Genomic DNA, 23,993 nt, shown 5'->3' with positions numbered 1-23,993 from the left:
TAGAGGATATGACTTTTGATAAGTATGTTGCCATAAAACTTGTGACAAATAAAAACTATGCTCAGCTATACTGACTTCACTTTCCTCTTCAGTAATTATTTGGTGAAAACAAGGGGAAAAATTACTGAAATACTTCCAGTAAGAGAGACTGATTTCAAGAGCCTATTAGTAATATGGACTTGATTAAACTTTATGCTGACACTACAGATCCCAAAACAGCACAGAATTTGAAAATTTTTGTGCTGTTTTGGGGGAAACAATAAAATTTTCCCTAATGAAAAACATTTATTTTTTAGGTGCTAAAAATATGTCTTTAGGAAAAAAGAATAATGAGGACAGATTTTGGTTGTTTAATAAGAATAGTGGTTAAAACGTGCTCAAAGACATGCTTTTTCCATATTTGCGCTCCAGGATTTATGTATAACTTTGAATAAGGCATTTCACTTTGGGCTTTAGTCTGTTAATCTGTGAATTGAAGTCATGGTGCTTTACAAAAAAAAAAAAGAAATATATATATATATATATATATATATATATATATTATTTTGAGGTCTAGTTGTATCACCATGAGAGAATTTTGCATTATTGTGATTTTTATCTTTTTCCCAATGATTTAACATCTGTTCTCAGAGAATTCACTTTATCACCTTCAGTATTTGACATTTATCATTGTAGGGCCTAACGAAGGTACAGTAAAAAATATATATATATATTATTGTACATTTTGATCAGATCTCAGAAGCATTTTTTCTAACGCTTACACAGCCGCTGCTACAATGATGCTTTCTTCCTACTACTCTTGTGTGTTAACAGGCAAAGCAAAACCAAAATATCAATGTTTTTACTTCTTTATTATTACTAGCATGTCAAAAAAGAGAACGCCTTAAGTTTTCCCACAATTAAATACACATCCAAAACGTTACAGTGAAATTAGCAGAAATATTGGCACTAAAGTAGCAGTGATATCCCTAGGAATAAATATCTAGTTTTAGTAAGTTGCTGTGGGTTTTGTTCTCCCAAGTTTGTAAACAATTTTTCAAACACAGTAGGTTAACTATGACAGCCAAGAGTAAAACTAATTTTGAAAAAGTGCTACATGAACTACTTCATGCTAGCTTTTTTAATAAATCTCTTGAACAGTAAAGATGCAGAGGTCAGAGTGAGCAAGCATTCTGCAGATACAGATCTTTTTCCAAAGTAAATCAATAGAATTTTCCTTTTGCTGTGTACTACAGTAGTCAGTCAGTCTAGCTAAAATGATGAAAATACACTGTATATGCTGCTTAGACTTTTCAAAAAGCATCGACTAACTAATTAATAAGCAAAAAAAAAAGTATAGCATGTTAAATGAATACTGGCTTCTTTATGAAAATGATCTTTACAGTATTCAATAGTCAGATCTAAGAGCCAAGATTATTTCTCAGCAGAGATAACAGTATAGGATTCCAGAGTGAATGATCTGTTTACATAATGTTTTCAGGTTATGGATTAAGTTAAGGATCAAATTCACCACCAACAGGCAAAAATGAGAGAAGTTGCCTTGAAGTCTCAGACCCATTGTGAGGTAGAGTCCAGAGACACAAACACAGGCTCAGGATCACTAAGATCACAAAATGAAACGATAGAAAAACCATAAGTAGCGGCCAGATCTGCTTTCCTTTCATGGGCTTTAATCACAAACCTATTTTTTCCATACCTAGTGATTTATTGAATTTCCAGAATAAGAAAGGATTTACAGGACCCACTTCATCACAAGAAAGCAAGCAGTATTTGACTGACTACTCAAGACTTCATTCTTTGATGAGAAGAAAACATTCATATTGCTAACCTGCTTTCCAGTAAAATTTCTCAGATGAAGTCACTTTCAAAATGGGAACGATTAATAACTTTTCTTCTTCCTAAGGACTCAACTATCACAGCACACCAGGAGTTTTTTTTTTTTTTTTTTTTCTTTTCTTGTTAAAATCAAGCTTCTGAAGTAGATAGAAGCAGGTATTTCCCTACCTATGTTTCCCAACACAAGCAAGAAAGAACTGACACAGAAGAATATGCTTTTCTATAAAGTATTTTGTCCAGCTAAACCTGGGTAAGGCATTGGATATAATGTTCATTTGACAACATGAACTGTGCAAGAAGGAAATTAATCTCAGAATAAACCTGAATATGTTTTTTCATTTCCTTTCTTGTTCAAGCCTCTATGATGTATTCTAAATCAGTTATCAGAGCCTGAAGAGCAAAACCAAAATTTGCTACAATTTCATTTGTTCCTTGTTTTAACATAGGAACAAATATAGCATTGTATAATGTTCACGTGAACTTTTTTTCTTTTGTAACTCTACATACGTCAAGCTAGGACAAGGATGACTCACAAAAGTTACCAAACAGTCTAATGTACAGCTATATAACAACATACTGAATACTCCAAAACGAGCCACTTTTTCATTGGTTAATAGATTACATATCTATATGCCAGCATTCAGTACAGAGTATCTAATGGGCCATAAATCTTCTCCCTGTTATCTGTATTAATTTACAAGTGCAGGATAAGTAGTATATGCTGCTTACAAAGGGCCAGATAAAGCATTGTCAAGTGTCATCATCAAATAATGTCATGAGTAAGACTGAGCAGAATATCCTGGTTCCTCTTCAGTACTCCTTTATCCAATGCAACACAACTTGTACTAATATATTTCATGCAAACCAGGATGGATGTAGTATTTACACAGCCAATACTAGCCAGGAAGTAAGCAACTAGGAACTGATGAGAGATATTTTTTAGCTAATTTCTCAAAACAGTGGATTTTGAATTTACCTATTATATTTAAACTGGACTTCCACTTGTTCTTAACAAATGCTAATCAAAGTATTGCAATTTCCTGTTGCCTTTTCCTCAAAAAAAACAAATGGTCAGATAATATTTACCAAAAACATTTTAAATGAAGTCAAGAAATGCCAAATATTATTTCCATCTTACACAGAAAACAAGAAGATTTCTAGAAACAAGGAAGTGCTTTTAACTAAATATCACAAATGGGAAGGTGTTCAATGCAATTTTGAGGATATATTTGAAAAAAGATTTTCAAGGAGACAAATGTATTTTCCTGTTACCACAGGCTGCCACAAATAATCACTCCTGTTATATTATACCACATCGCTTATCACATTACTAAATCCTGAAAAGTGTTATAGATATTCAGCACTTTGATATGGTTCATTTACAGATATTATAAACTACCTATACAACATGCCAGAAAAAAATAATGTACCTGCTATGTTTGCGTTAGTAGTAGGTGCCAAAACAAAAACAACACCAACCAACCAAAAAACCCTCACCTTCAAAATACCCACAAGTGGGGAAAGAAGCAAATGTGCACTGTCTTTTTTTTTTTAATTCAAAAAAAAAAAAGTTAAGTAAATTTATTACAGCCCAAAACTGAAGAGAATTAATGGTGATTTCTCCTAGATTATACAACACTGAGCAAAAAAAAAAAAAAAAAAAAAAAAAATCTTTTGAGAAGCTTAGGAGAATAAACAAATTGCATTCTATATTTTCCACAGGAGTACTATCTATCTCAGTAGAACGTACTGCTGATTTGGCATTGAAAAGCTTCTTTGACTTTGCTTCACCAGTGTCCCAACAAAAAAAGTATTTGAAGTGTCCTTGAACATCCACCATTTTAAAAGTGTTATAACAGAAAAGAGAATGCTGAAATCTCACTGGCAAAGGGCAATTACAAAACTAGAGCTCAATAACAGTAATATTTTATGTAGAAGTTTGATTATTTTTAACTTCAGATTCCAGAAGCTCATTTACCATATTAATTGCAATTAATTACATAAAAAAATATTTTAAATAAACTCCTAATTCAGTAACAAAGTGTTTATTCAATGCATTCTTCACACACACTGGATCAAAACTACAACAAAATTCCTGTCCTCCCATAGTTTTAATGTAGAAAGAAAAAAACATGTCCACCCAGATTAGCGACTTCAGAATATCCCTGAAATTATTTGCTTGTTAGACAAGCAGGCAGTTCTCTAGCTATGATGAAATATTACACTTCAGAGGCTCTTTTGAACCTATTCATTTGGGATTCAAGAGCCTGCATTCCCAAGCCTGAAATGTAGTCTCATTCACCTCTGGGAAGCAAATGACAGCCACTGATACTTTTAAATGTATATGGAAAAATAACGTTAATGGTCTGTGATCAAGTCAAAATGGAGCACAGTATGTTGTTTTTAGCAGGCAACAGAATCCTTCACAGCTGAAAGCTGGTCTGCTCTGATGTTACAAAATAGATCATAACTTTGCAAAAAGCTTTTCACCTACTAACATGACTTTAAATATGCTTTTTAATCTCTCTACTCTGTAGTTACTCAGACTGCTTCAGTCCTTTCCACAGCTATTTCTATGTTTACTAGCTCAGTTAATGAAGGGTTACATGACACTAAATCACATTTCTAATATGCTAATGGGGAACTGAATCATACAGCCTCAAAAACAAAAACAAACATAAAAAACCCTCCACACACATCACAGAAAAGATGCTGAGAAAAAGAAAGGCCCTGGACAATTCAAATGCAAAGTGAAATGTTTCATTTGAGAAAAAGAGGGAGATTTTTCTTAAAAGTATGAGAGGAATGAAGAGGTTATGACACATTATTAAAGCCCAAAAGTAGAAACTAGAGCTAGTATGATTCTTCCTCTGATGTGTACCTTGCTGAGAGAAATATTTATATATATTATATGTAGTTTCTAATTGAAATCATAAATCATAAATCTCCCTGGAAAATTTAAAACACTGCCTGAGTCACCCAATGAAAACTTGACCAAGTACCTAGCGAGATTTTGGAGTAGCAGAACAACTCAGCCAATTTATTTATTTGTAAATTCTACCTGATCTACATTACAAGAACTAAGACACACTCAGCAAAGACAACAGTGGTTACTGAAGCTGAAATGATCTACATATACGTTTTCTACACAGAGAAAAAGGACGAATCAGTCTCTGATGACATCTGCATGGTCAACAACAACTTTTACCATCAGCACTCCTGCCCTGTTCAGACCCAGTGGGACCACACCCTGGTCCATAAGGACATTCACTGACTATGCTGGGGTCAATGTCAGCTCCTGGCTCATCACCTCTGTCAATGCAATCCCCCTGCCATTCTCATCCTTGACATCATAGTGTTTACATTTGATCTGTCATTTTCTCCCCATGCTCCCACAACTGATTTTCCTTTTCTTTTTTTTTTAAAAATCAAATAAAAATCTGTTTTTAAGTCCACTACTTATAAGTAGTACAAAGGCAATACTTCCTACAATCACACAGCAGTCAAGCAAACCTTTATTTTTATTTTCCTGTAAGGAACGTGACACATTGAAACACCTCTGAAAATATGCAGAAAAAGAGGAGGCTTAAAAGCACACATGTAGTTTCTTAGATATGCTGTTATGTGATTGTCCTGCTCTATTGTGCGCTGCTGCAGCCTCAGCTCAACTACTGTGTGCAGCTTCAGGGTGCTACAATGCAAGAAGGTCATAAAACTATTAAAGAGTCTCCAAAGGCGGGTAACGAGTGTGAGGAGTGGCTTAGGTCCCTTGGTTCGTTCAGCCCAGAGCAGAGCAGGCTGAGGGGAGGCCTCATGGCGGCCTGCAGCTCCCTCACAAGGGGAGGGGAGGGGCAGGCGCTGAGCTCTGCTCTCTGGGGACAGTGACAGGACTTGAGGGAATAGCATGGAGTTGGGACAGTGGAGGGTCAGGCTGGGTGTCAGGAGAAGGTTCTTCAAAGGACAGGCTCCCCAGGGAAGTGGTCATAGCCTCATTGCTCCTGGAGTTCAGGAAGTGTTTGGATGATGCTCTCAGGTATATGGCCTGATTTTTGTGGAGCCAGGAGTTGGATTCCATGATCCTTGTGGGTCCTTTCCAACTAGGGATATTCTGTGATTCTATAGGGGTGAGACAAAGGAGCATTAATTGTACATCAAACCTCTTTAATGCTGTGAACTTATGCCACAGAAATGAACACTTGTATGGTCAATGTCATTAATTGCCTTCAAGAGCTACTAGCACACTTAGAAAAACCAGAACACTCCACACAAAATCCATCTCATTTATGAATAGGTGGCTGACAGTTAACACAATCTTTTCCTCTCTTCAGTTTACTGGTATTCTCCACCCCCTACATCCCATTCTTTCGGCTCTTCTAATAAGACAACGCTGCTTCTGCCTATGCCTCTTTTCCCACAGAGTTCTTAACTCACACTCAGTATCAAATCAAAGCACATTAACAGCTGCATGCACTCAAGTTGCGGGAATACATTCACATGCTCCAAAGTACATACTACATTGCCTGAGAGAAGAAAGAGGTATTGAATATGGTTTCTGCAGTCTCCTTTCACACCAGGCTTTCATGAGTTTTTTTTTTTTTCCCTCTGCTAAAAATCACGGGATAATTTGGGATGGAAGGGACTTGAGGAAGTGTCTAGTCCAATCTCTTGCTCAAAGGCAGGCCAGCCTTGAGATAAGACCAGGACACTCAAGGATTGACCCACCCACATTCTGAAAACTTTTAAAGAAGGTCCCACTTAAGCCAAGTCCTACCTGACTTTTTACGAAGTCTGAGGCTCTCATTTCAATTTGTGACTTATCTCTTGTCTTTCTGGTATGGACTACTATGAAGAACCTGGCTCTGTTTTTCTGATGATCTTGTAGAAGCTGGGGGGCTGCTGTTATGCACTTCCCCCATCACTACCTGAGGTCATCTCTTCTCCAGGATGAACAAACCCAGCTCCTTCAGCCTCCCTCCCAGCTCCTCCTCATTGGACATGCGCTCCAGCCCCTGGCCAGCTTGTGGGCCTCCAGTGAACTCACCTCCTTTTATCAATACTTCACATTAGAGCATCCAAAACTTGATGCAACAGCCTAGATGCAGGCTAATGAGGTAAATAATCACTTCCCTCAAGTCTACTGTCTGTGATCCCTCCTGTTAATACACCCCAAGATGCTGTTAACCTTATTCAAACTAGCAATATGCCAGGCAACACATTCACATTGTTGAATATCAGGACCCCCAGATCCTTTTCAGCAGAGCTGCTTCCCAGCCTGCATTCCTTCTCATATACAGGATTTGTCCTTTGACCATGTTGTCTTTCACAAGATTCCTGCTGGCCTGTTTCTCTAATCAGTCTAGGTCTCTCCAAACAGTGGACTTCTTTGTACTCCTTCCCAGTTATTGATAATATTGATAAAGCTGTGAAAGGGTAGATTCTTGTAGTCCTCCATTTATTACCCTCTGAGCCTGGTCATCCAAATGCAAATGTGTTTTGTTGATGTTGTTTCTTTTTATTTTTAAAAAGCCTTCTCATTGTCCACCAACCCAAACTATAAGTTTCTTGATATAGTACTTCAGGTTCATGCACACTTTCAGATAGCCTTACAATCTTGTCTACCCCAAGACAGAAAGGAACACAAGCACAGAACTGGGGGATGAATCTTATTCCTGGATGCATTGGTAGACTTTTAAAAGCTGCTTGGAGAGCACAATGCAGACATATTGCTGCCTGAACTGATGAGCTGCAGGATCAAGCATCTATCCGAATAATTTTATAGAATGCTTCGGTACAAAGTGTTCTGCACTTCTAAATTTTTTTTTTAAGAACCACTATTAATCTGCCTTTTTTTTTTTCTTCCAGCCTACATAAAGGGATAGGTCAAGATGCACTTTTTGTTACAAAGAACTTCTAATTTTCAAAGAAAATCACAGATTTTAATTTAAACTGTCTCATTCACATGTCTTACAATGATCTTTACAGATCATCTACATTACAGGATCATAACAGAGTAGCAGGACCAAGTGTTTGATTGTATTTAAAGTACTTGTAAAGGCTTAAGATGTACGTGCAAGATAATTCTTATTCCAGAAAGTAACAAGATGATGTAATTTGCTACTTAATAAGTCAAGTGTGTGACTGAAACAAATATTAAAAGCTGTCCTGACCAAAACAGACTGGAATCAACAGCACGTTCATGAGACAACACATTTATATATTTGGCAACACTACAAGAAGTGCCAGCTAATTATAGTTATTACATAATCTTAAGATGAAATACAAAGGGAAAGTTCTCAATGCATGTAAAAATAACTCCCTAGTTGCTCCTTGCCCAAGTCATCAATATTTGACAAACGTAAATTACTAACATCAACATTAGAAAGTAAGAACTTAAGAACTACTGTAGGAAAGTATTTTCCTTCATTTGTTAGAGACATTAAATAAATGTAATTTTGTTGTCCACTGTTTTGAAGTGTTTGCTATCCAGTAGGGAAAAAAGGAGGAATACAAGCTCATTACCTTCAAAGGTTCCTGTGCTGCTTCATTCTCTCACTTGTCCACTTTAGTTTAATAAAAATAGAAGTGATTTCCTGTCTTCCAGAGTTATTTTCACAAGCGTAATCTCTTTACTGCATTCAATGGGGCTAAAGTACTCATGCCTCCTGATTTTTTACTATGAGAATCAGATTTTTTCTAATAATGTTTCTTCTGTAGACATTTGCAGAGATGATAACTGTGAAGAAACCCACAGGTAAGAAACAGTAGGTCAAAGAAGAGTTGTTGTACCTTTGTAACTACAAAACCATAGCCACTATCTGTTATCATACCAAAAAAAAATCCAGTTGAAATTCCATTCCTTCCTTTGGAAATTCTATTTTTCCAGTAATTTCTACAGGCCATTTCAGTAGTTAAACAAGAACAAACACGTTAAACTGGAATTTAATGCAACACAATGAAAGCAGATCTCTCATTCTTTCAACAACAACAAAATAACCTTTATTGGTTTTGAATTATTTGAATTGTCTGAAAAGAGATATAGAAATGAATGTCCATTATATTGCAAAGCATTTAAGTCAGTCTTTCATGGATTCCATGCATTCTAATCTTCTTACCTGGTTACTAATATGATTCGTCCTAGTAACAGCTGGATTTTTTTTTTTTTTTTTTTAAAATATCAGTTTTAATCATTTCTGTTCTTGGTTTTGGTTTATTGACTCATTTCAGAACTCCCACAACAGCGTGTTAAAGACTTATGGTCTTGGAATGGTAGCATCCTGTCCCACATTCTTGTCTACAAATTTCCAAATAATTTTTACATGGCCTCCTTTACACTATATTGCTTATCTGTACCTATTAATTTCCAGATGTGTGAATGTGTATGACAATTTCTAATCAGTAACGCTAAGACCCTTGTTTTTGCTTTTGCTAAGCAAACCAGTAAGAGCACAGTGAATGATAATTTGGTTCTTTTTTTTTTTTAATAAAAAAAGGTACTTTCACAAAAATAGCCAAGTCAATTTTCAGATTGAATAAGGTTTTTTGCCAATATTGGGGGGGGGGGGGGGGGGAGTGGAGGAGGAGGAGAGGAAATGATGTGCTGTTCCTACTTGTGCTGTTCTGCTCCTTTAATTCATAACGCACTCCTAACGTCATGTGACTAAGGAGAACGTACACAGATTCTATAAAACTGATAAATCCAATAAGCAAAATCAAATCTTTTGACGATGTACATAAATTCTTGGATTTTCACTGTGTTTCCCAAGAGAAGGTTGGAGCTCCAGGTCTTGTCCTCATTCTTACATTAACTAATAAATACATAGTACAGCTTGTGTAAGCATGGGATACAGTCACAAATTCAAAAATATTATTTGCATTTAAAAGTTGCTTGACTGGTCACTGAAGCTATAAATAACACCATAAAAGAATCAAATCTATAGATGCCATCTACTTGTGAGCACTATTTATATAATGAGACACTCACACTCTTCAAGGGGCTTTTTTCTCCTAAGACTGCAAGATAAATGATGCAAAACTGCAGTTAAGACAAATCTCTCTATATACACACATACATACACACTCAAACATTAAAGCATCTTAATACAATTTATCCAAATTTTGAGAAAGGAATAACAATCACAGAGTTGTAAGATAAATACACTTATATAAAAACTCTTAATGACTAAAGAGTTTTTAAATAGCAGTATAAAATAATTGCATTTACCTTTCTTCTTTATTTCAACTAAGAAGAGATGTTTCTCCTTCAAAAATATCATTTGAAGGTCATAATGCTTTGCAATCACTGTTTCAAAATATGTTCCAGTACATTTTCTTTACTATCCATATATTACCTACAGCATCTGTTTAGAATTTGTAACTGTTCCTAGCTCTAGTATAATTATTAGAAAAAAAGTTTTCCTTTAATGTCAGAAAACATTTATTTTACAAGTTTAGAAAAAAGTATATTGATGCTGCAGTTTTATCATTCACCTTAAACGCTATCAAGTAAACAATAAGAAATACATCATTCAAGAAAAGGTGGTTCCAACTGAGTTAAACCTCACAGTACACTGAAGAAAATGAATTTCAGTACAATCTTAACTTGTCAACATGCTAAGACTCTCCAATTTCTTTATGTTATATAGCTTTATTTAAAATAAAGAAATAATGTTCTACTCAAGTGTTTAGTTGGAACAGTAATAGATTTAGAAGTCTGCAGAATTAGACAATTAAGTTTTGGTATTTACAAACCCATGCATATGCCTAAAGTTGTGTGGTTTTTATTCAAATGTAAAACTGGAAGGAAGTCATGATCAAACTTAAAAAAAATAAAATGTATTTTACAAAGTTAGATCTTTGTATAAAAAAAATCAAGAAAAAGTACCTACTGAGAATAAATCAGTAAATAAAAAGCATTTAAAGTATTAAGTTTGGAATGGAGTTTTTTTTTTATTATTATTATTATGTCTTTAAAGTTGATTTCAAAAGTCTCAAAGAGTTAAAAACAGATTAAAGCAAGAGGAGACCAACTACTGACATACTTACCCATCTAAATTACACTGAAGGAAATAAGCAGTTACCAGTGTTATAATATCATAACGAAAGAAATTAATGACTTAAATGATTGGATCTTATAATGTGGCGCAACAAATCACCACTGTCTCTTGTAAGATCCAGGTTCTTAGAAAAAAAGGGCCAGATATTCCATAGATAGAATCTTTGATTAGTTTGGGTTGGAAGGGATGCCACAGCTTTGACTTTCTTGGTGCTGGATTCGCCACAACAGCTCACTTTAAGGATGTGTTCATAATGATCAAGGTGAAAGGACATTATTATTTTATAAAGGAATTAACTACATAACACTTCTCATATTTCCTTCATTTCTAGAGCTAAAATAACACTAAAAAGAAATAGGGAAGCATGATTACTCAGACAATGACCACAGTCGACATGCCTACAGACTGAAATCTGCTACTAGTTCGTATTTTATATAAAATCAAAGTTAAGGTTTGTAAAGCATCAGATTACTTTTTTTTTTTTTGTGAACATTTATATCCTGAACTTCAGAGTAAAGCTTCAGAAAAAAAAGTTAAAATTAATTACATGATCATACTGAATGTGAAGTTTATTAATATTAAAAACTATATTAAATCCCACTCATCAAGCATCACTCTTCCTGCTCTTATTGGAGAACTGTCTCACTGACTCACACTTAGCTTAACCTGTCACTTGTGCCAACTTTACCATTTACTTTACATATTATTTTTTCTTCCTCTCAATCATATTTTGCTCCTGCTTTCTGTTTTGCTATGCTAAAGGGATCAGCTTCTTTCAGTCTCCTCTTGACTGAGAGGCTTTGTCTCCCCTGTGGCCCTAGATCATTCATTACACCCGCACCACTTTGAATTCATCTCTCAGAGAACCCAGCAGGAAACAAACCAGTCTTGTGTGCTTGAGTGCATGCCAGGCACTGCGGCTTCCCCATCTCAGGACCACAGGGAAAGGAGTGGACAAGATTTGCATGCCTGTGCTCACAACTACTGGGTCACTCACACTCCAGCCATGCTGGCTATGCCAGCATGTGTTTCAAATTCACCTCAATTTTGAGATATTTGATACATGTAAAGACAAACAAAATTCCGACACATAAATATCATACATGTATTTGAAATGTTAAAGGTACTTTTCAACTTTTGCAACATAATCTGTTCTCATAAAGACTGTGGTGCTACATTTTTGAAACTAGAGCGGACCCTCTCTCTCCTCTCAGTCTGTATTGGTGCAGCTGAAGACATTCCCCTAAGAGAGACCTGCATTCAAACCCCTCCTGCACTCAAAGAATTTCAGAGCATCCAATGCAGTGACAAATAAGAAGTTTTAGGTTGTCTGGTTGGTGTGTTGGTTCTTTCTGCACCTGAGAAATAAAAAAATCAATCCAAAATACAGAAAACCTGTCAAAATTTATTACGACAGAAGAAAAAGTGTGAGCATGAATTCATAGGTAAGATATCACATATCATACTGGATTGGATGTGAAATTTGGACTTCTGTCTTGGGCTATGCACAACGTTAATTTCAAGAAAAAATAGACCTCAGAGACTGCTAAGAGGTAAAATCATTTTCAGATACCTGATAATCAGATATAGATAGAGTCTGGCAAACATAGGAGAAAGCTGTGTAAAACTAAAATGTTTTTGCTTTTTCAATACAATATTTCACTGTTTTTGAGCATGACTGTAATAGTTGAGATACATCTGCTCACTATCATCTGTAGTATCTCCTACTCATGTTGAGAACAGATGGAGCCTCAGTAATCCTCAGCAGATCTTATTGAACCATGTTTTGGAACGTCAAAATTGGAATACATGATATTTCATTGATGAAGGGGAAAAAAACAACAACAACAAAAAACAACCTAATTTACTGGCAAAACCAAAAGGACAAGCCACAAAAGACTCCAGCATTAAAAGAACTCATTTTTCTGTAGAATTATATCGATTGAGGTTTAAAATTTTATTGGAAGATTTTTTGTTGTTGTTATGAACACAGATATTTGAATTGGAAGTTTTGCCTCTTGGATGTTTTTATGTTGAAGCAATAAAGCAGCAGGCAAAGCAACTAACCACATTTAAAGCACAATACCATTTTAAAATTGCTGGTTAACCATAGTAGAGAATAATCACTTTTGTTTAACATTTGTACATTTAAGCATTTCAGTTTCTGTCATTTACTTGTGAGAACAGCAAAGACTTTTTTTTCAAGCAGCTTAGATGTAAGGTACAACACAGTCATTCCATTCAAAGAGCAGTTCAGGGAATGACATGCAATACAGTGTTCATCTGAACTTTGCTGACTCCTTTCTTGTTCATAGCACATTAAAGTTTGCTGTGAGGCATGACTATACACATTCACCCCTTTTTTTTTTTGGTAGAAACCATTACTCCCAGCAGTTTCATCTCCTGCATAAAATAGCAATTTAATGAGCTATGCAAAGGAGAAAGTGCTTTTTCCCTCAAGTACTCTATACAGGTGCACCAGATTGCTACTGACTTACCATCTGGCCCAGTGCAAATTCTGTTTTCCATGCAAGAAAAACATCCAGCCACATGTGGCACTTAGAGTTTAGCTAAATAAATCAGCATTCTGCCACCACATAGCAGCAAACCTTCAAGCAGAGCTTATTGACTCTGTCTGATTGCATGTTCTTAAGAGCCTTGTTACAGTCAATAAAAAGCATGAGAAGAATGATGACACTGTTAGGAAAAGAATACATTTCCACATAGAGAAATTTATAAGTTATGGTCACTAAAATTTCAATGTAGCATTTATGGTAATCTGTAAATGTAACCTAGATATCATTTTCCTATATAGTTGTAAGTGAAAAGGTAAACACATACTAGATGAAGTATTTCAACAAACCCCGATCCTTACTGAGTTTTCTACTTTGTGAAGCTGTATAGGGTAAACAGTACATAATTTGAGAAGCACAATTAAAAGGACTGCTGTCACTTCCAGCAGTTCTGTAACTGTTCCTGGTGCAGCAGGTTAAAAGACAGATTGGCTTGCCTATGGAAGACAGGTTGCTGAAGTAAAAAGGTCTTTATAAGACAAAAAGATATACAGTAGAGCCACAAAAGAAGATAGCACTAGAGAGAAGCAGAAGAAAAAAACATTTTCTTTAATTAATGGAGTGTATTTCAAGATACTTCCCTCAAAAGTTTTTCATGATTAGGTTTTCATCTATAATATAAACTTGGATGTCACTTCACATGAATACAGCATTGTAGTCCAAGACTGTATTCCCTTGGAACTGAAAATCTGAAGGTCCAAAACAACTGTGACAGCTGCCCATCTCTTTTTGCCCTTTACTGAAAGTACTGGAAAAGTGTATACTGACAATGTCATCTGTTGCTTTGATGTTTTAAATGCTTTGATTTTTTAATGGCCACAAGATAGAGCACAGGAAGTTCCGCACCAACATGCGAAACAACTTCTTCACGGTGAGGATGATGGAGCACTGGAACAGGCTGCCCAGAGAGGTTGTGGAGTCTCCTTCTCTGGAGATATTCAAGGCCCATCTGGACACCTACCTGGGCAGCCTGCTCTAAGGAACCTGCTTTGGCAGGGGGGTTGGACCTGATGACCTTTCAAGGTCCCTTCCAACCCCTTCAATCCTGTGATTCTGTAATGTTTTCCTCCCATCCCTTACTTTATTCCTATTCCAATACTAAAAGATCTAAAGTTTGTGACATCTCTTACTCTATCAAACTACTCCAGATGACTCAGAACCATTTCTGTGTAGACGAGCAGACTTCAGTACCCAGTGTTGCATCCCTTTTATGGAACTCTGTCCCTTTTGTTCACCAGCAATAACAACAGGTACCTAAGACCTCCATCTACTGCATTTCCCAAATCTTCCTCCTCTTTTCTGTTTCACTCAGGTCACGTTCCTGAGTTTTTGGAAAGATTTATAAGCACAGAAATTGCAGGTTGAAACCCAGTTAATAATTCTCATTTTATAACACAATAATTAAAATGGATTTTGTAATTTTCAGAGTTCCCTGCCTGTTTGAATATGTTGAAACCTTTTTAGCACTAGCTGTGGGGTGTACTAAAAAGCCTGTTATTAACACATAAATAACAATTCCTTGAAAAGATCGAATGCTAACATACTTTTCCTTCTGAGCCTTAAAGCAACTTCAAAAAATGGGAAGGAGCATATAGAAAAAAGCGTTACCAAACTACCTAATAAAATATTAGGTTTTGAAGTTTAGATGCCAATTCTGTTTCTAAATGCTTACTGGTTGCTTCATGATATGTTCTTTCTTGATTTGTCTTAGAAGATATGATCTAACACCATCATGAAGGAGGGTTTACATGTGATACTCAGGTTTATGGCCATTTCTAGAAAAATTCTTTTTGTACAGTGAGAAAAGCTCTTACTGCAGTAAGCAGTTAAGATGATGTATAATAGGACACAGAATTTAAGGTAAATAATATTTTCATGAATTCCCATATTTTAAGGCTACTGAACTAAACAAAATATCAACAACTAGCTACAGTTAGCAATAGTTGCTGTAACAACTGCTCACACAAGAACAGCAAACAATCTTATAGAAATTTATTCAGAAAGCAAAATGTGTTTCAGTTTGCCACTGCCTTCATAATTATATGACAATAGGGCTTAATTATTACTCTCTAATAGCTTTTCAACAATCTTTTTGAGGCTAGCAGATCTAAATGTAGTTATTAATTGATAACCATCCAGTTTTAAACACACACAACAACAAAACCACACTAATCAAATCAGGATGAATGAGTCTGGAGACATAATAGCCATCTTGTTCCAACCCAACCCTGGGTCCATTAAACTGTCATGCATCTCTCCTTTGTCCTCAACAGATGTTGAATCAGATTATGATTGCTCCTTAATATCAGAGCTGGCCTGCTCTAGAAAGGTCTGAGAAAAAAAGCACATTTTTCCTCACTCCACCCCCCTATTGTACTTTAACTTTTCAGAAAATGAACAGATTTCAGTTAGATCCTGGATTCCTTAGAAAGAGGTAATCTCAAATATGTAACTAAGCTGCAAGTAAATTAACCTAGCTTCTGTCAGCATTTATTGTGCTTCTTTCACACATTGGTATTTATTTAAAACCAGTGACTGCTGGGTTGCCACAGTGCAATCTGGAATTTTAAATCTATTCCCAAGCACAATCAGCAATCTTGTGATTGGAGCCTGAAAGCACATAATAATAATAGCTTTACTGAAGAAAAAAAAAAGAAAGACTTCATATTCCCCTAGTATTCTACCATGTAGTATAGATTTGCACACTACTATGATTTAAAACGTCATTTCTAGAAAGTTTTTGGAGTTACTCAAAATTCTCTTTTCCAAATAGGTCTGAACAACCAGACTGCTTTAAAAGGGATTTCATTTTAGAATAAGTAAAGGGAAAGCACTTTAAAATACTAGACCTTAGCCTGTACATGTGCAAACAATCTAGTAGTCCTCATTAATACCATTTACAAGTCACGTGACTGTACAACTCATGTATACTCAGATGAAAAAAATTGTTCCGGTTATCCAGAGAATTCACTATGAAATTAAACACTACAATTTTTAAAACCACTTAAGTACAAGAAATTGTAATTTCCTCATTTTTAGAGCCATTTTCAAATATTGACTCTGTAGCTATGCACTTTCTATAGAACAGAACCGAACAGAGAAAAGAAAACAAATAGAGAAAATAATCAGTAGGGCTTCATCCTGATAAAAAAAACCATCCACAAATATTTAACATTTTGGAAACAATACTTACAGAAACCAACCAAGTACAGGTTTTCAGCTTAGCAAAGCTTCAAGAAGGCAGTTGAAGTTGTTTGCTTCCCCAAAGCAAACACTTTGTTTTTGTTTTGGTTCCTATTCTTACAAAAGAAAAATGCCTAGATGGAAACAGTGTTACACATGCACACACACATGGTCTTTTAACTCGTCATTGTTCTTCAGCCAGAAAACTTCCATTTTTCCACATTTCTTCGTGACATCCCTTAACCACACAGCGTGACGCTGGAGCCCTTCAGCCTCCCATTGCCCTTTAGAATACTCTCTCAAGTTGGCCATGGCATTCTCTGCAGCAGTCTGCATTTTCTATTGACAACTATAAATTCTAATTGAAGATACTCAGTTCTAAACAAAGTCATATAAAATAGCTCTTGTATTGTTAGACTTCCCAAGGCACGTATCCAAATAAGAAAACAGGAATAAGGCAAATCCTTCAGCATTCCCCAAACTGAAATAGAATTAACTTTTTAATAACCTGAAAGTATTACACCTTCTTGAATCTCACTGCAATAATCTCAAATATAAATTTTAGTCAATTGCTGTTGTTCCAAGTGAATATTATCTCTTTACTACTACAGAATGAATGAGATCCACTTCATCTTCATTGTTATAATCAAATGCCATTAACCTAAACTAGGAAGGTGTGAAATTAATATTGCATAAGCCACAAATTTCAGCATTTGTTAAGGGATAAAGGTTTTTTTTTTTTTTTTGAAGCAGCAGAGTATAGCTTCAAGAGAGCTGAAGAGTGTATTTTTCTAGATTACTCAGTCTTTAAATTTACTGCTTTTAAACAAGTGTGTTGTTTAATCCAGTTATTCAGCTTATGCCAGAAATTCAGTTTAGCATAACATTTGCAACTTAATTAAATGCTAATAAAATACATCACTCATATCACCTGCAGACCAGAATGCGGGTGGCTCAATTACTTCAGTGTTTACAGCTCATTGACTTGTGAAGGGCATATGGAAACTTTTTCAAGTTATTAAACAGCAGTTGTGTGTGAACTAACACCAGAGGAAGATATGAATGTATTGTCTCAGATTCCAAAAATGGAATGGATATATCAGTGTTCCCTTACGATAAAGGGAAACAAAAACAGCAAATCTATTAGGATCAATAATTAAGACATTTTAAAGCAGAGAGGTAGCACTTCAGGGGGACCTCTTTTTTTGTTTGTTTTGTGTGCGCTATTAATCAGTCCATATCTGTATCGATCTTAGTCTTGTGTTGGCTCTGATTTTTAGATATATATTTTATTGCAACCCTTAGGTGGTTTTGCTAGAACTATTAATTGTTATTTTTTCCCTACCTTTTTACAAGTCCTTAAAATATACAATAGCTGATTAAGGCAGGTGATATTTGCGGGTATTCTTGGTATTTTCCTCCAAGTTCTGAGCAGGTGAAAGAAAAAAAAAATTCTATCCCAAATGATATTTAATGTCCATTAAGCTGAGGGAAAAAAACAGGTAGGCCTCAGTCAGTGCAAGACTCATAGTTCCCCATCTAATCTTCCCTCAGATTGATACTGATATATGTATTATAGCTACAGATACCAATGGAAAGCTGCTGTCCTTTGGAAAGTTGCGTTAGAGTCTTTAGATATAAGGTTTTTTTCCCCCAATAATTAGAAAATAAACTGTCATTACAAAAGGAAAAAAAAAATTAATGGATTATAAGAAGTTTTTAAAGACTGATATTAAAAGGACCATTTAACAGTAAGTAACCAAGGAAGATCACTTTGCAAAATTTACTGCTCCTACAGCTGATTTGGATGCAGTAGGTACTCTTTAGATTGATGGCAATAAAACAAGCCATATTTTCAGTATGTGATGTAGAAGTCATAAATTAAACCTTTTCCCTCGAGAAAGAAAACAGTCATGTAAATGAACTTCAAATAATCAGATAAATGAAATATGAGACTAAGAAAGTGGCCACTGAAAAACTCATGGGAAAGCCAAGAAAAAATATTTTATGCAAGATCACAGCTAATAATACATACATTAGAGAAGGAATTAGTACTTTAATTAGTAAATTAAGCATTCATAAATGGGAAGTGTTATATCAAGAGAATAGAAACCAGAATAGGACATTTTAGGGGAATCATTAAAAAAATAAACAAGAAACAGAAACAGAACTAAAAACAGGAGACATTCACAGAAGAGAATAAAACAGCAAGATAGCAATAGGTAGAAAATATATAGAGTACTAAATCCTCTCTAAACCCTATAGTATTGACAGGAATTTTATGTTTGCATTTCAACTAGTCTAGTTATTTACGTATATATAAATTTATATATATAAATATAAATTTTCTCTTCCTTCCCTTTTCCCATGTTTGGTGATCAAACAAATGCATGAACAAAATCAGATGTGGCTACATACTTTTAAATTGTGTAATAATAAGAATATATATATATATATATATTTTTTTTTTTTTTACAGGTTTTCATATAGTTTGTGAAAACTGGAAAGCATGGACTGGCAGAACCTAATTTAACTCTTATAAAAAGAAAAATCAGAAAAAAAGTATTTCATTATTAAAAGTAAAGTATAATTGTGCCCCTCTCTCCCCTATTATTTTTTTTTAATTGTATTTTCCAGTTTTAAGGTCAAAACCAAACATTATTTGCAGGCACCACCTTTTTAATATGTCATGCTGCACAAGTCTTGTCACCATACAAACACAGCGTATGACATCCCATAATACCAATGCTCATCATAGCACAGCACATGAAAATGGATGACAAAAAACAGATGAGAAAGGAGAAAACCGAACACATCGGAGGGTGATGCTTCCCATTCAGGAGCAAATTCCAGTAAGTAAACACGTCAGTCTGAAACAACTCAAACATCAGGAACAAAATGGGTTATGATAAGGGAAACATCTTGATTTTACTCTGTTTTATCATTAATATATACCATGATTCAGACAGCTGAATACTTGTAAATTATGTCTAAGGTATTACTCTGTTCGCAACATTCCAAAAAACTTAGACCATAAACTATGCATGAACTTGACAGTGACTCATAACACGCTCATAAATATGCTTCCGTTAGCTAACGGAGCTCACCACCAGGAAGAAAATATTAAAGTATGATAGAAACTACAGTATAGGAAAGTAAAGGGAGAGTGGGAAATGTTATAGGTAAGTATCCAAACGTTTTCAGAAAGACTAGTTACTTACCTGCAAGAAAATGAATTAGTGAGGTTAAAAATTAAGACAAGTAAAATCCTTTCCCTTCAGGAATTCTTACTGTTGTAGAGTCATTAAGCCCAAAGACAAAGCATGCAAGACTTGCAAGAGAAATTTTGTGGACTGTGTAAGGTAGTAAGGAGGTCAGACAATCATCTCTGAATAAGGTTAAACTAGGATATTTCTGTGACGTAAAAAATTATACCCCACTAATCTCTTGAATACTTTGAATGAGTCGATAAAACAGTTGCACAGAGACATAAAAAAAGGTAACTGAACTCAAATCATAGCTGTATGGAGGCTAGGATTTTAGATGAATCAAAGAGTTGAGAAGATTTCTCTATCAAGTCCAAGATTTTTGCACACAACACTACAGAAATTTTGCTCGGGAGTATATCTGATTTTATTATATCCTTAACATCAGTTAAATTAAAATGTCTTATTTACAAGTGGGAAGAGGCTAAAGGGCGGTGTTGATCTTTCATTGTTATTTTCTCGTTAAAACAATCCAATCCAAAAAACAATCCAATTGAACCTTTTGAGGTCAATTAGAATTTTCTTCAATTTACTGTGTTAAATTCTTAAAGTTACTGACCTATCATGCAAGCAGCAGTAATAAATCAGTTTTGTCTTAATGCATTTTCTAAGAATTAATAAATGAGCAAATATCAACATTAAACAAAGCTACTATAAAAATTATTACAAACTAATCAAAATTGAATAATACAGGTCACAAAGGGAGAGTTACTTGATAAATCAATACATTAAAAATATTTATTTTACATCCCAAATTAACAAAATACATTATCAAATCAATCTTTGGCTCATCTGAAGAATAAATTACATAACCTTAATTCATAATCTGAAAGCTGAAGAATGATATTTTTTTTCCTTTGAACTAGAATTTCAAATGATACTCTAGCCGGAACAGCAATCCCGGCCTAGTGGTGAAGAACCCAAATACCCTTTCTAGTTCTGTTGCTCAAGAACTTTCCCAGGACAAGCAGCAAAATTGATTTAACTGGTCTTAAAGCACCAAAAATAACTATTCCAGCTTAGTACTTCAGCACTTCCTCGTCAAATTTCTGCTCAGGAGTGATTTTCTTCTTGCTTCCCCTTGTACACAGTAACACAAAATATGTACAAGGACCTTGCCTGGAGCGACAAATGAACTACTCTTGCAGTTCTATATATCAGAATCCAATAACCCTCCTTTAACCTTCATGACAATTAATGACTTTCAGATGTCTGCCAGTGAGGTTTCAGAGAGGTATTCAAGGTGCAACATAAATTATTTTCCTGTATTTCCAGATTTTGCTGTATCAGGGGAGACATTTCACCCACACTAAATGATCCACGTGGCAGGCTTGATGGCCCCCCTGCCCTGAGACGCATACGAGTTACAGTAGTTCTGAATAAGCCCAAGGTTAACCGCACAGCGAGTACTATTTACTTCTCAGTTTCCTCAAAGGCTGCCTCATTTTTGTACCGTCAGAAAAAAACAACTAGCCACAGGACATCATCAAAATTTAACTTTGCAGCAATGTTGAATGTGTTACTCTGGGTAAGGACCCCATTTTCACTGGAGTCTTGACTTCTGCCATTCGGCACCAGTAAAGGTAGTAGTTTAAATAGGAGAGTATATTAAAAGATACTATTTCATCTAGTTCACATTCTCAGTGTTTGATCTCTGGAACATTAGTGGCAGTGAGAGGTAAATTTTACAGGGACAACTGAGGGAAGAAATAATAAAAAAAATCTATGTTTAGGCAAACAGGGGGAAAGAACAATATAGATATGATATTCAGTCCAGAACTTACAATTAGATGCTAGACTTGATCTACCAAAACAGTTTTGCTCATGCAGCAGTGCCGACAAAGTGCTGCTAACCAAGCCACAGACAGACAGCTGCGAAGCTTCAGTTTTGCCAGAGCAGGCAATCCCAGGCACAGATTACTTCCTAAGTGAAACACTTTTCTTCCCCCCTCCCCCACCAGCATAACAGAGTCCACAGTAAAGATTTTCAGCAGCACAGCTCTGGAGGTCACCTACCTCTAACTTTGCCAGACATATCCCTGTAAAGCTCAGTCATGGTGAGATATGTATGTAGACAAAAAACATTGTAGAAAACAGAAGAAAACAGAAAGGATTACAAAAGCAGAACACAGCAGAGGTCACATCAGACTTGCTACCCAAACATTACGCAAAAGATGTGTTTTCAAAGCTACCCTTTAGGAAGACATTTTGTACAGCATCTTCAAAGCAGGAATTAAAATATCCAGTAAAGTGAGGAATACATAGAAAATTATTTTCCTACACTTTACTTCATTTTTCAAGAAGAGATGCATTATAAATAGCCATTTTAGCTATTGCGTGTTTGCACTGTCTGCAATGCCTATGACTTTTAAGAAAACAAACAAAAACATTCTAGACATTTTCTCTGAACATGAAATACGTTATTTCTTTATGACCTAGACTGTGGAGAGCACTTGGAGACTCAAAAGGCAGTGTTTGAAACTGTTGGCTTTTCCCTAGAATCTTCTGTGCTCATTAAAAGTAAAGAGCTGTCAGAACAAAGACTTCTAAGCACAGTTTTAAAGAAATAATTTCTTGGCAGTTTGTAACCCCCTAGTGAGCAAGCTTAGTTTCCAATACTGGTAACAGACTGTACATATATCATTCTAAAGAATAATATATACCTAAAACTTACATTTCATTATAGTGATTACAATACTTGTCAGAAATTGATGGTGGACTTATACTCCTGGCAGTTACATAGGGTGGGCTTTGTGCAAATAAGTACTTTTTAATAAGTTCATAGTGCAATTGCTTCTTCTAGATATTTTTTCAAATGAACATCCTTCCCATTGGAAACACATTGGGTTGGGAAACAAAGATACATCATCAGCAGTAAGTTGTGGTGTTTTTTTATTTTATTTTTATTTTTTATTTTATTGTTGTTTTTTTTTTTAAGAAATGGAAAAAGTGACAAAACGTGGAAAATTACAGAGCCACCAGTTTCATGTGGAGCTTTGTCAAGTAAAACATCTCAAGTTTTAATTTGTTTTCACACACTTTTGAAATTAAGCACTCAGTGTGCTTGATGAGTAGTGAAGCCTGTGAAACTGGTTATGAAGCTTTCTGTGTTAAGTTGGCAAAAAGTTTAAAACAAAATTCTTCTTTGTGCATTAATTAGATGGTTATTATGTGTAGATCCTTGCCAAATGACAATTTTTCATATTAAAAAAAATAATCTACAAGACAAAGAACAAAAGGAAAAAAAATCCCTCCAGACAAGTTAAAAGCAGAGAAATGACTTTTGAGGTCCCCAGGATACACAGCGTTTGGGACTGGAACACTGGGGAAGCATCAGTAACATGATCTTTATGTTCCTTCATAACTGCTTTTACCATTACCAGGCCACTCACAGAGACTGGTTTCGAAGTGAGATGAACCGTTGATGTTAATACCTACAATACCCACCTGCCCATACTCTTTAATCAAAGCAAAGTTAAAACCAGGACTATTTTCTATTCAACAACCATTTATATTAATTATGTGTGCACAATAGGGTGGGTGAAAAACTTGGAGGAAAAAAAAAAACTGAAATTTCCTTTACTAATCTTGCAATGGATTGCCCTGAGAAAGAAATGAGCATATCATTGAGAGGTTATAGTCAATTGGAAATTTAAGAACTATTGACACAAATTTGATATACTCATCCTACTGTTAAATATGATAATAATGCACATCCAAAGCAAAGAGCTATATTCCAAATGTAGACTGCTCAAATAACTTGATATAAGGAAGCAGAAGAAATAACCTGCATAACCTGGGTAAGCCCTGAACTGCTGACATGCAACTTAGGTTATATTTTTAGGTTTATTTGTTGTAAATTATTTTCTTTGTAATTTTCTCTCTCTGCAAATTTATTACCTGTGCTAAATCTATTGAAGCGAGGCAAAATCTTATTTGCCACTGTGTGGGAACTCTTTATAATGTGAGCATTTATATAACATTCCATTATGTATAATGTAATGGAATCAACATTTTATGATTTTATTCATTCTATCCTTAAATAAAAAACATAAGAAAGCAGTAAAAAAAACCATTTCTTT

General features: G+C 35.1%; 1 protein-coding gene across 4 annotated transcripts in view; it reads right to left on the bottom strand.

Annotated features, from left to right (window-relative positions):
* Positions 1–23,993, bottom strand: part of KCNIP4 (potassium voltage-gated channel interacting protein 4) — a 436,897-nt gene that overhangs the window by 132,303 nt on the left and 280,601 nt on the right. The gene's annotated exons all lie outside the window — the stretch shown is intronic.

This window comes from Cygnus olor, chromosome 4, assembly GCF_009769625.2.
Source record: "Cygnus olor isolate bCygOlo1 chromosome 4, bCygOlo1.pri.v2, whole genome shotgun sequence".
Lineage (NCBI taxonomy): Eukaryota > Metazoa > Chordata > Aves > Anseriformes > Anatidae > Cygnus > Cygnus olor.
The sequence above is the reverse complement of the archived record's forward strand: the minus strand, read 5'-3'. Positions and strand labels throughout refer to the sequence as shown.